This window comes from Cyrtonyx montezumae, unplaced genomic scaffold (genome assembly GCF_038088225.1).
Source record: "Cyrtonyx montezumae isolate F1298 unplaced genomic scaffold, pur_monq_1.0 scaffold_10, whole genome shotgun sequence".
Lineage (NCBI taxonomy): Eukaryota > Metazoa > Chordata > Aves > Galliformes > Odontophoridae > Cyrtonyx > Cyrtonyx montezumae.
The window spans coordinates 6,596,459-6,609,696 of record NW_027071826.1 but is presented as its reverse complement, the minus strand read 5'-3'; the positions used below and the strand labels follow the sequence as shown (position 1 = coordinate 6,609,696).

The window sequence follows — 13,238 nt, the reverse complement described above, 5'->3', positions numbered from 1 at the left end:
TCTGAGATGGATTTGTGAAAATAAGAACTTTAGGTTTTTGAAGATTCCTTCTTCTGGTGTTTGTTTCCTTACTGAAGCTCCTCCTGCTGTTTGTGATGCCGTAACTCCAAGTGAGAGCTCACAAAATAACAGATTGTTTTGGTAATATTAGAGAAAATAAATATCCTCAATACACAAATATTTTTATTGTTTATAGGAGGAGGAAAAAAAAAAAGAAATCGATATTTTTTCTCTCAGAGAAGTCTCTAAAATGTCGGAATATTTTAATTAAAAACAGCTCATTTACATTAGGTCATTTGTCATATTGTTTCCCCAGCAGAGACACAAACAGAAGAAATCCTGCAGCAGTTATGAAACACCTTTCCATCAGGAGGTTTCTTCTTATCTCACTTAGACAGAATTAATGTAGTCATATCCATTATTAGAATTTTGCATCCTCATCCCAAAATTATCGGTGGTTTCATTGCTGATGTTACCTGGCTTTCCTGGGAGCCGCAGGCAGGTGTGGAGTTTTTCATTCTGAATGTGAGCAGCAGAGGGCGGTAGTGAGAGTATCGCGAACCGCCGCTGTGCCAGGAAAAGAAAACCTCATCTAACAAAATACGGAGTAAGGACGCGTGTTTAAATCTTTATCTTCTCATAAGGTGAGGTTAGTGCTGATGAAAGATGGTGTGCTCTCCGTCCTGAAAACTAAAATCCTTTGCCTCCTGCTCATGAAAGCTTTCTTATACAAGATATATTCTGAAATATTCAAATGTCTCCATATGATCACCCACTGGCCAATTTGTCATTCTTCATCCCCAGCAGATCTTTATCCTTTCTGTTTACAAGAGGGCTAACTACACTCTTTTTGATCAGTATTGCTTACTCAGTTCATTTAAGTTAACAAATAATAATCTTTCAGTAAATTGTCACAAGCTTGCATCAGTTAGAGCTGACATTAAAAAGCTGTCTTGCCAGAACCCCATTCCCCATGCTATTTTACCCTTTTAATTAAGAGTAGAAAATAATCTATTTTCCATTTCACCTGCCCTCATATTTCATGCCTCTTATTTTCACTCTTAAATGAAAATAAATAAATAAAATAGTGATCAGGATGTCTGTTAGCCCAGACTGACCCATTTCCTTCCGTGTCTTCAGGAACCCCAGATATAACCCACTCATGGGTACGCATGTTTGGCGTTCATCTGCTGAGGTTTCAAAGAGAGGAACTCCCTCGTTTGCTTTTTCTCCTGTGCAGCAGAAGGAAGAATGGCAATGGGATGTACAAAACCTGGCTGGAGTGTGAGGGAATCCCACTCTGCTCACTGACATTGAGCAGCACAGCAGGGAACATGCTAGAGCAAGGTGACAACACATCACTGTGCTTCTGCAAGGAATGAGTCTCCTTCTATAAATATACTGATTTGAAGCAGATGCCTAATATCAGATGACAGAAAACCCATTGACTCTGTGCCTTTTCATCACAACTGAACCTTCTGTGTGTTGAGCCACCCAACACACCCACATGTGGGAAATATTTTTAGTCCAAGTACGAGCCATGGTCTCAATCAGCTGCTGTGAGCATGTAAGCATCCTCAGCTCTCTGGGATCACAGCTGTGCTCATTTATCTCAAAGGCAGGGCTACGAGCCTGGCTGAAATCTCGCAAGGAGTTGGCTGTGCCTGTAGCAGGGGAGGCAAAATGCAAGCAGAGAAAACCTGCTTTGGTCCCGGACCGTCCTAAAGAAAAAAAAAAAAAAAGGACAAATTATGCATGCAACCTGAAAATTTGCACACTGACTCTTTGGAGCTATAGGAATTTGACACAGGAAGGAACAAACGATTTCGAAATGGATTAAATTTGGCTGTACTAGCGATGGACGCGAGAGGGCACCCAAGGAAAATGAAATGGCAGAGGAGCTGCAATGCTTCCCACACGCAAGACTGATTTTCCATCTGATTTCCTTTTTTTTTTTTTTTTTTTTTGTCGCTTTTGTCCACGCCTTTTCTAATTATTTCCTAACATTGTTTTCTAGACATTCACCAATAAACGGTACATTAAAAAAACGTTAAAAAAATTACTTTGGGAAAATCATTTCAAGAAGGGAAGTTTTTGGCATTTGTTAAATCATGTGGCAAAGAGGTTTGGTGAGCAACTGCACTTATCTCTGTGCAATCACATCTTTGCTGCTCAGAGATAGCACGCCATGACTGAGCCTCGATTCCTAAGTAAATGGCAGAGAAACCACATGACTGTCACAGTTCCCTTCCCAGGATCTCTGCCTTGTACAGTTCTTAGTAGGCGAGGGGAAACTTCACATACTACGGCTTAGAAAACTCACTGAGAAATCAGCAGAGGGAAAGTCCAAAGGTGTTGGGTAAAAAGGCCCAAAAGCAATCAGCAGCTTGAGAAGTGTCTCATCAGCAAACCAATGGAAGCTGTGTGCAGTAGCACTGTCTAGCTGATCTCTGCACAAACACGTACTACCTGAAAAGGTACAGCTGATAAGCGAGTGCTTTTGGGAAGGATGTAAACAGAGCAAGGTAAAAACATTATGTCCTCATAGTTTCTAGTAACCTGCAACTTCAGAATTTCATCAGCTGAAGGTTAATAAGCACTAGGAGACATTTATCTGTTTGTTGAGTCCATTTGTTTAAATGTGTGTGCTAACCAATATCCGGTGATTTAGGGGTTATCACAGCTTAGCTGAGTAGCAAGTGAAAAAAGTTTAAAAACAGTCTAAACATTTCATCTGATTGTGCTCAGTTCTCATGCTATAAAGAGTTGTGCATAATTAATTGCTCCCTTCTCACCTTCTTCATGTCGGTCAGGATCCTACACTTCTCTTTTACAGCTCCTCTCCATCAGGGGAATTTCACGAGAGCAATTCTTTCTCCAGACAACGACAACGCTAACCAGCCATGGCCACAGCCTGAAAAATGTCTCTGTGGGGATGCCGCTCAATTAATTTTTCATATATACAGCGATAAAATGATAGAAATCTATTCAGGGCAGTCATTTAAGTGGAAACTCTCTTCGGGAAAGTATTGGTTTTATTCTGTATTGAATAACTGGAAGCTGCCATCACCTTGGGCTGCAACTACAGGATATAGTTCCTGTGAAAAGTGTAACTCCACTTGATGGCAGCTCTTGTATTCTGAAACTTGCTTGTTCAGATGTTCATGAAGCCATCGCTCACCACCAGAGAACGCTGCCTACATAAGCAGCTTCCCCTGTACCTAGAAATTGAACTGAAATGCCTACCTGTAATTGCCTTTTCTTTTTTGGGTGTGCACAGTGAGTGCATATTTTGGTGCAAACACATTTTCTACAGAGACTGAAAGCAAGGCTTTCACTCAGTGTGATTATCCCTTTGACAGGGAAAGAAAAAGGGATATTACACCGAATGGATTTGTACATTCAAGTGCAAGAGCATGCCATATGTCTCATTGACAATTTCCTTTTTTTCCAAATTTGGAATTACAAACCACGAGATCAAACTAGGGAGAGGAAAACTAGAAGTGCACTGAAAAATAAAGATGAATTTCCTTTAGTTTGGAAGAGTAAATTTGGAAAAGTAGTCAAACAAAAGTGGACTGTCTGCTTAGCATTAAGATAAAAGCAATGCTGTTAAAAATGCAGTTAAAAAACTGTGCCTGTAAAGTGCCTGAGATAGTGATGATCCTTCATAAATGATAGCTAGGAAGTCATAAATAGGATTATAAGAAAAAAACAGCCTCTTAAACAGGGATTGGCTAGCTACATTAGAGCTGATGTTAAAAGTCCTTCTCTCCTGTTTGGTCACAAAAACCAACCAAGTACTCTCCTTTCAGTGAGCTGCATGTCACTGCCTGCTCTTCTGAGTGATTCCCAGTACCTCCAATATGCCAGTCAAGCCAGTGCTGAAGAAACCCTCAGTCAGTACTGGGGGTCGTTGCCCACTGTCTGAAGCCATGAGTGGGCTAAATAAAAACAACACTAGCCTTTAGAGATACCACTGCATAATCCTTTCTTGCCTCTGGAAAATTTGCAAGAATTTGGCAGTTTTCCTAGTATGAAGTAGCTGAATAAAATGAGATGACCTCACATTTTTTTTCAAAGGGCAGCATAAAAATTGTTTGGACTAAATCAGACCATTTCATGCCGATCATTTGAGTCAGCCTAAAAATAAATAAATAAATAAATAAATAAATAACTTTTTTGTGTGTGAAGTTACCAAAAAGGAATATTGAGAGAAAAAAAAGGAAAAGAAAACTGCCACGTTTTTCAAAGTGAAGCATTTCTCATCATTTTTTTCTCAGTACGTTTGTTTGATTTAAAAAAAAAATAGGTTGAAAGAAAAACCCTATAACACTGCAAGCCAGATCTGTTCATCCTCACTCTCCCCTAGTGGTAGGAAATCTCTTTTGCACCTCCAGAATAAAAAAAAAAAGTCCTTCCCAAAGCAGAAATCTAGGCATTTCTTGGGAAAATTGTCCATGGCAGTAGTGCAAAGGGGGAACACTGTAACCGTGGCAGTGTCGATCTCTGCTCTACTCAAAGGACTGGGATCACCTCTCTCTCCTGTATTTCACAGTGCATTCTCTTTGATGAGTGTTGGCAGCTGTCAGTCAGAGTAGGGGACAACCATGGGAACCAGTACCACTATGGAAGGAATCACTGTTCATGTCTTAGCTCTCTGTTTCCAGGTGCTACCAATTCAGACTACCAACTGCTGGCAGTTTTGAGCTCTCCTTTCCAGTCTCATATGAAAAGGTCTGGGTTTCTTTTTCAGTCAATTAAAATTGAGAATCTGGTAGAACAAAATGCCAGTAAGATCTGCAGCCTTTGGCTTGCCCTTCCATTGTGCGTGCTTCAATCAGTCAGCTCACACCAAGATTATAAAAAACCTGACCTTGGAGTTTACACTCTGGAGCCCAAACTGAACAGACCAGTCAGCAGATGATGTATTCCACTAAACAATGAGGTCTTCAGTCCCTTTCTGAACTGCTGTTCTTTACATGAATTATATTTTTACCATATTGCTGAGAATGACACAAAACCATTATTTTTGAAACAAGTATGTTACACAACAATCTTGCCAATAATGTGTGTTGTTAGTAAAGTTTGCTTATTAATAACAGCACGAGAAGGATTTCAGAGTGCCCTCTGCATGTTCAATCCCACACCCATATGCATGGTGTGTTTCAGAAAATGTTAACTTTAATTAGTATATGATTTCCTTTGGAAAGGAAAATTCCATACATTTTTCACCCACGTTGTGTAAAGCCCCTACTGAAAGGGGTTTCATATATAATGAGAGTGGAAAGGATGTCCAAAATAGATTTAAATTATAGTGTTGGCATTTCTACCATATCCTGTCTTCCCCTTCATAGTCTATCTCATGTTCAACAGCAACAGTAGAACTTTCTTCCTAATAAAGCTTTAGTGCTACTTCCATGACTTCTCACCCGTGCTACAGAAATACTATCCAGATGACCAAAGATTTTGTAATCAAACAAGCTGCAACAAACATCCAGCTGAAACAGCAATTCATCAGGCACAGAACAAAAACAAACTATTTTTGTGGCATATAAAATTATGAAGAGCCTTTCCCAATATATACTGTGACTAATAATCATCAGCCCATAGAGCAACGACATTTTCGCCACTCCTCCTACGGTCACCTTTCATTTGCAACACCATGTCTGCCCAAAACAGAATGAGAAATAGCTGTTTTAAAGTGAGATATTATCAGCTTTCCCAGACAGAACCAGGCTGGGAAAGATCAGAAGGAAAAGAAATTCTTCTCATAGTTTAAGGAATAAATGAGCAAGTAATAAACATTCTAATTTAATAGCTACATGCATCCTGCTACATTTTTTTTTCTTTTTTTAATAACAAAACTGAAAGGCTGTTGTGGTGTTTTGTTTTTGTTTGCCTGATTGTTTCTTTTTCAAAGAGTAAATCCCACAGTTAGCTTGGGAACAGTGAAAATAAATAAATGAATGAGCAATGTCCTCACAAAGAGCTTGAGTTGGGCATCACAACAACAAATGAAAGGCCCTTCTTCCCCACTGCTCTCCTGAACCACGATCCATGGGATGTTGCCTCTGCCCTGTGAGGTCTCAGTGAGAAAGCCAGGCTCAGGAGTTACCACCTAGCTCCCTGCAGTTTCACAGAGGAGCTGGTTTATAAGTTTCAGCCTGTTGTTTGCCACAGGACCACGATCCATCAAGCCTCCCACCATCCACAGTCCTGCTGTTTTGGTTCCTCACTATCACATAATTCCACCTAGCTGACGCTTCCTTTAGGGGTGCAAAAGGTTTTGTGTTATCTCTGCTCTAGAAAATGTGCCTGAGAGCCACATGACAAAAACTAGCCAGTTCTGAAGGTCTAAAAGATCATCACAGCACTTCTCACCACGTTAGCAGAAATAGCATCCTCCAAATGTGGTGTCTTCGGCAAATTTCATCATAATAGGAAACTTCATGTAAACAAATTGTTCTGGGACCTTCCAGCCCAGCAGGCCAGAACAAGTAAATGTCTACTGCCTCAGCATTCCAGCAACTATTGGAAATACCCACAGAGGTTTCAATCGTGCTTACTAATTAAAAGTAGGGAAGGGAGTTTCAAGTATTTTGCTAATCAGGAGGTGGTAAAAGAATATGACCTTCCTCAGAGGCAAGGTCTGGCACAATGACCAAAGTTTTCCATGACACATACTAGAAAGCAAAGAAATTCAATCAGCAAAATGATTTCCTTGCTTTAAGATTCAATACTTCAACAAATGACTCACTGATATGTGCTTCAGATATTCCTACACTAAAACTAGAGTATAAGTCAGATAGGTATAAAATACACTGTTGCTGCATTAGCTGTCCATGATAGCTTTTTTCCCAAAACTCAATGAAGGAATGTCTGGTGTGTTTGAACTGATGTAAGAAGTCTGGATTGTGTATTCACAATTCTGATTCATCAGTAGATAAACGTTATATGAACGTGCTTGTCTTGGTGTTGATTTCAATAATTGAAAACGATTCAGCAATGAAAAAAATACTTTCCTGGTTAATTAGCTGAAGAAGCCAAACTGCGCCAGAAGTATATGCTTCCATCACTTTAGTAAAGAGAAAGGATGGTTTTCTCAGATAGCATCTGAATACAATGATAACAAGCTCATGTCAGAAATCGTTAAATATAAAACAGTCATTAGTGTGTGTAAGGACAAGCGTAGGAGAGAGCCATGATGACTGCTCTAACGCCTAAGACAGAGGAAGTCAGAAAACTGCTTGTAATTGCAGGTTTGGTCACAGCTTTCCTCATGGCCTTGGGCTACCTGACATATATTGCCCAAGTTCTCTAGCTATGAAAGGGAGATACGGATACTCAAAGTCCTGTATACATTATTTGGCACTCTTGGATTGTTACACAGAGGCACAGACCAAGAGACAGATTTCTTTGACCATGGAGGAAGGAAAGGATCAGGTGGAAGAACCCATTCAAGGATGGACATAACCTGGTACAAGAAGGAATTCAAAACCTGGGTTTCATAGAATGATATAACAGACTTATAGATAGGGTTGGAAGGGACTTTAAAGATCACCCAGTTTCAACCTCATGGGCAGGGACCTCTCCCACCAGCTCAGGCTGCCCAAACCCCACCCAAAGTGTCCTTGACCACCTCCAGGGATGGAGCATTCACCACTTCTCTGACAACCTGTTCCAGTGCTTCACCACCCTCACACTGAAAAAGTCCTTTCTTATATCTAATCTAAATCTACCTTCCTTTAGTTTAAAGACATAAACCTTTATCCTATCAATATACTCCCCGACAGAGTCCCTATCCAGTAGGCCCTGGAAGGTCAGAATGAGATCCCTCTAAAACTGTCTCTTCTCCAGTCGGAACAACCCCAGTTCTCTCAGCTTGGATTCCCAGTAGAGGTGCTCCAGCCCTCTGACTTACTCCAACAGGTCCACATCCTCATACTGCAGGCCCCAGAGCTGAGCGCAGTACTGCAGGTGAGGTCTGTCAAAAAGCAGAGTAGAGCAGAGGGTGACAATCACTTCCCTCACCCTGCTGGTCACACTACTTTTGATGTTGGCTTTCTGGGCTGCAAGCACACACTGCCCACTCACGTTGAGCTCCTCATCAATCAACACCTCCTCAGAACTACTCCCAGTCCATTCTCCACCCAGCCTGTATTTATGCTTGGGATTGCTCCGACCCAGGTGCAGGACCTCACAGTTGGCCTTGTTGAACTTCACGAGGTTCACATGGTCGCACTTCTCAAGTCTGTCAAAGCCCCTCTGGATGGCAGTCCTTTCCCTTCCCTGCCACATCACGCAGCTTGATGTCACTGGCAAACTTGCTCACAGTACCCTTAATCCCCCTCAGCAAGTTTGTGAACTGAAGGAGTGGCTTACCCATGCAGATGGGGCGGTGGCAAGCTGGGGCGACAGGGATATAAGCTCTGTTTGTGCTAAGAGGGTTTGCCAAAACAGATACGCTGGAAAAACAGCTAAGGATGTCAAAGCCCAAGTTGGTTCTTCTTACTTCAAATCAGTGCTACATCGATTTGCACCCATGAAACAGCTGGCTCGGAAACCAAAATAGCTCATTAGTCAAGAGCATATCCCAAGGCTTGAATCATTTTTAGCAAAGGAAAGGGGCTCAGTGTCAGTGAGTTTGACAGGGTACACAGGAAAGGCTAACTGACCTTTACAGAGAATGCCAGCACAGAGAACCAAGGCTTAATCCTCAAAAAGCTCTGAGCTATTGCTCGCGCCAGTGCCAGGAAACTTGCGTCCCTCTGAACAGGCAGGCACTTACCAACAGAGCATGCAGGTCCAGATGCTATGTGTGCCTTGGTTATTGCACAGTACTACCAAATAGGATTTTGCGTTTTCCTATGTTCCCTGGGAAAGCAAACAAACAAACAAACAAAATAAGCTTACATTTGTCACAGGACAGCCAAAAGACTGGCTCATTTCTCATTTACTTGATGTAAATATTAATGAATGAACTAAGGTTGAATCTGCTATCCCCCTGCATCACCTCTTTCCTGAAAAGAGTAAAATGGCAGCTGGGTGTAGCTACTTTCCCTTTTGTAAACTAGAACAGCATCATTGGAGCACAAATTGAGTAAGCTGAGGAATTTGCTAAGCATGGGGTACCTCGGGAAGTAATGATACGAAGCACAGCACTAACCTTTACCTTGTAAGGGTGAGGAGCTCTTGACATTCACAGACCTCCAAGTTTTCTCTAAACCAACTTGATTCCTTGTAAATAATTTTAATTGTCTTGGCAAAACCACTAAGCCTTTATGGGAATACCTTTGCCTCTTGGCCTATGAGTTCTGTTTCCCTCTTTCCTTTTCTTTTCTGAGAGTTCCTGACTTCTTTGACACACTGCCAACATCCCCTGGACGACCAGCCACTGCAGGGGAACAGCTTCTGCTTTCTGCTCACTGCTACAAATGCCACTGCATGAAGAATTATTGCCATAACAGAGGGTGCTATGGTTGTGTGAGTATAAATAGGCCCAGCGCTAGAAAAAGGAGCTCAAAGATAAATAGCATAGGTACTGGATTTTAAAAGACCAAAATAACTCCATGCTGTGCACTGAAAGTACCTTCTGCTGGCGTGTACCTGTTGTCACAGCCTTAGCCTTCCCCTGAGTGGCAAAAAGCATGCACAACTCCAAAGCCATGGAGCTCCTTTCTGTCCCTGTGAGGCTGAGAAGGTGGGACCCAGTGGTAAGTACACTGTGGGTAACAGGACACCAGAACCTGTATGGGTTCCTTTGCCTCCCTTCCCTGCAGCCACAGAGGCTCTTCAGCAGCTCCCACTTTTGGGAGTTTCAGCTGGGCACTGTGCTCCAGAGGAGATAGGAACCTCAGAGGAAATTCAGGTTGGATATATGGAAAAATTTACCCCAGGAAGAGTGGTGAGGGATCAGAATCAGGGAGGTGGTGGAGACCCCATCCCTGGAGGTGTTCCAGAACCACGGAGATGTGGCATGGAGGGACATGGTTAGTGAGTGTGATGGATGGGTTGGTGGTGGGCAAAGATATTAGAGGCCTTTTTCTACTTCAGTGATTTTATGGTTGGTGCAAATGAACTAAAACATACAACAGGGTGATCTCATTGAGTAGCAGGGAAGTGGCAGAAAGATACAAGCTGAAGTGAGTTGGGTGTTTTGCCTGAATGTACCTCACCAAAGTCCATGGTGCTAGAGAAGTGAGGGACAGAAGGATGAGACAGGTCCAAAATGCCCATTTTGTTGCAGTGAGTGCACTGAATGAGAGCCAGGAGTTTGTTCTGCAGACTAGGCCGATTCAATGCCAATTTAATCCTGGACTAATGGGTACTGGAAGAGTCACAATCCTGCCATGTGACTCCATTGATATTAATTCATCAGGGACGGGCTTGGCTTGGATGATATTCTGGTCCAAGGGGACCAGAATGTGTAATCACAGAAGAATATTCTGTCAAAACATAATATACAGACATGTTTCTGGTCTTCAGTGGAACTGACGCAGGTTCCCATCTAGAATTCATTTTGAAGATAAAGCAATGCTTTTGTATTAATAATGATGTTTGTAAGTGCTCTTAACACTTGAATTCAGTTCTTATACACTACAAAATTACTATTTCACTGCTTTCCTTGTTTTTTTTTTTTTTTGCTTATTCTGTTTTAAAGTAGAACATCATGTAGAAATCCAAACTTCACAGCAAATCTGGCTGTTTGTTCTCATGTAATAACTCTTGCTCTCTTGGGTACAACCTTGTTTACTTTGAAAGGAACCTGACACTGATCTTTGCTATATATATATGTATCAAGAGACAATTCTTATCCTGTGACGTTTATTGTATCATACATAAGATCATTTAAGCTATAAGGGATTCTTGATACTTAAGCTGAGCTCCTGGATGTTTTACCCAGTTTCCCTGCTTTGTGACCAAACTTCTGCATGATGCTGTGTATCAGTTGGCCTTTCCCTAAAAAACTGTCCCCTCTTGAGCAGTACTCCAATCGCAGCAGTTCTGACCACGGAGAGAAGGATGACAACTTCAAAAAGAATCATTAAGGTTGAAAAAGACCACTAAGACCATCTAGTCCAACCAAATACAGTTCTAGGCATGGCAAGCACAGATCAACACAGAAATTAAACCCTGTTTGGAAATCAACTCTTAGAATTGCACCAAAGCCTATTACTTTAATGCAGATATGCTCTCAGCAAGTTTTCTCACATTTCCATGGTCATACAACTTGCGCTGAAGGACTGAGGTTAGAACTTTTGTCAGCCAGTAATTCAGACTCAACATCAAGGACTGTTCAAAGAAATGACAGAAAATGTCTGTTTAATCACTAATAGGCACAAACAACTTACCTTGTTTAAGGTGTAGTTCTTACTGCAGAGTTAAGCTTTGTTCTTTTGGGACTTTACTCCCCAAGATTTCACCATCCATGGAGAGAGGCTCCAGGACATTGTAGCTCCTCCTGGCCAGGCAGAAGGGGTCAGAGTGTCTCATTTGTAGAGATAAAAGCCTGGAAAAACTGCTTCCAACCAGTAGTCTGTAGAGGATCCAATAGCCCAAAAGGCAGCCCTTCTGAAATAGTGTTGAAATCAAGAATGACAAAAGGCCCAGAATACTGATTAAACCTAAATTAGCCTAAATTAAACCTGAAATACTTACGGTAGCTTCCTTGTGGGTGTGAACCTGCTGAATCAGCTGTGTGTGACACCACCTGAAGCAGGAGCTGCTCAGGGACAAAGCAAAAGCACTGCAAGAAACTGAGTCCTTCGTAGCATCTGTTTCAGTGTGCACTAGAGGTATGCCCAGAGTTCCCAGGTCAGGTAGCAAGAGCTGTGAAGACACAGCAGGGTGGGTGCCAGCCCACCTTAGAAACAGAGTATTTGCCCAGGGAGCTTAGACAGTGTGTCTGCTGGTGACTAACCCCCTGGCAAAACCTTCCCTGCACTCTGTGCTGCTATTGTAACTGCTGCCAGCTGGGTGAAACAAGAACACATCAGCTCCCAGCTGCCACAGTTGCTCAAACGAGTGTCAGCACTGACTCAGAGCTCAGGCTACCCAGGGCTCTTGGACAGAGAGCTGTCAGGGACTCGTGAAGGCTTCAGAGTGTGACATCAATACCTTGAGCATTGGGAGGATCAGGAGTACCTGATCAGGAATACCTACAGTACATCTACAGGGTGAGAGAGCAGAAGAGAGCACTGTTTAAGTGCTACTAATCCTCCTGGCCCAAGGTCAGAGACCTTTCTACTGGCTGCATTCCCTACACCACCACTATTACCTTCTCCTCTGTACTTCCATGGCCTATGGGCCCATTCAAGGGCTGGGTGGCATTTGGGCCATGCTGCATTTGATGTTGCACATTTTAAGGCACACATATCTCACTTCCAAATGACTTTTTCAGAATATGTTCAGACATCTACTGAGAATCATAGAAAAAAATAGGTTGGAAATGACTTCTGCTGGACTCTTATGCAATTTTCTGCCCAATAAATGAGCAGGTCTCTCAAGGCCCTACCTAGCTGAGTTTTGAGTTCCTTTTAGGGTAGAAATTCAACACACTTATAGGCAACTTGCTCCAGTGCTTGAGAACACTCACTACAAAGAATATTCTTCCTTATGTCTATCTGAACTTCCTCCCATTTGGTCCCATGGATCTGTGTATGTCCATTTTATCTAAGCCACCCCAGAGTGACCATCTTCTACTATAGATAGTATCCTTATCTTCCAAATTCTGTCACTTGACATGGATAACCAGGAACAGACTATAACAGTAAAGACTGAGACAAAGAAAATGCAGATTTCCATGTTATTCATCTAGCTCACCTGCACCATTCAGCAGTGGATCCACACCTTCTTGGTTTTCCTTTCACTGCTAACACACCTGTAGAAATCATTCCTGTTGTTTTTCACATCCTTACCAGCAGCATCCATTGACCCTGACCCACTCAGGAAACATGAACTGTTTGTGCCCTGCTGTTTCCTGCTCAGCAGATGTCACAACAGATAGTATCTCCTGTAGAAGTCAAGACTTGAAACACTGACATTTATTCCATGTTTCTTGAGAAGGCTTCATCTGTTTCGTCTTTTTGACAAGGGGATCTGTAGCAAATGCCTACCTGATCCTGTCCCATAAGCTTCTGACCAGCCCATCACACAGTGCATAGCAGGACTATCTGAGCTGCTCCTCTCTGTACAGAGCACAACCATCTCTGACATCTCACCCTCCTCTTTCCTAA

At 42.2% G+C, this 13,238-nt stretch overlaps 1 long non-coding RNA gene across 1 annotated transcript; it reads right to left on the bottom strand.

Annotated features, from left to right (window-relative positions):
- Window positions 1-920: 920 nt before the first annotated feature.
- Window positions 921-11,529, bottom strand: LOC136056786 (uncharacterized). Its single transcript, XR_010622971.1, has 3 exons — window positions 11,355-11,529; window positions 8,792-8,877; window positions 921-1,721 (listed from the first exon to the last, which is right to left on the bottom strand). It is a non-coding gene; the product is annotated as an uncharacterized LOC136056786 (long non-coding RNA).
- Between the last annotated feature and the right edge of the window lie 1,709 nt (window positions 11,530-13,238).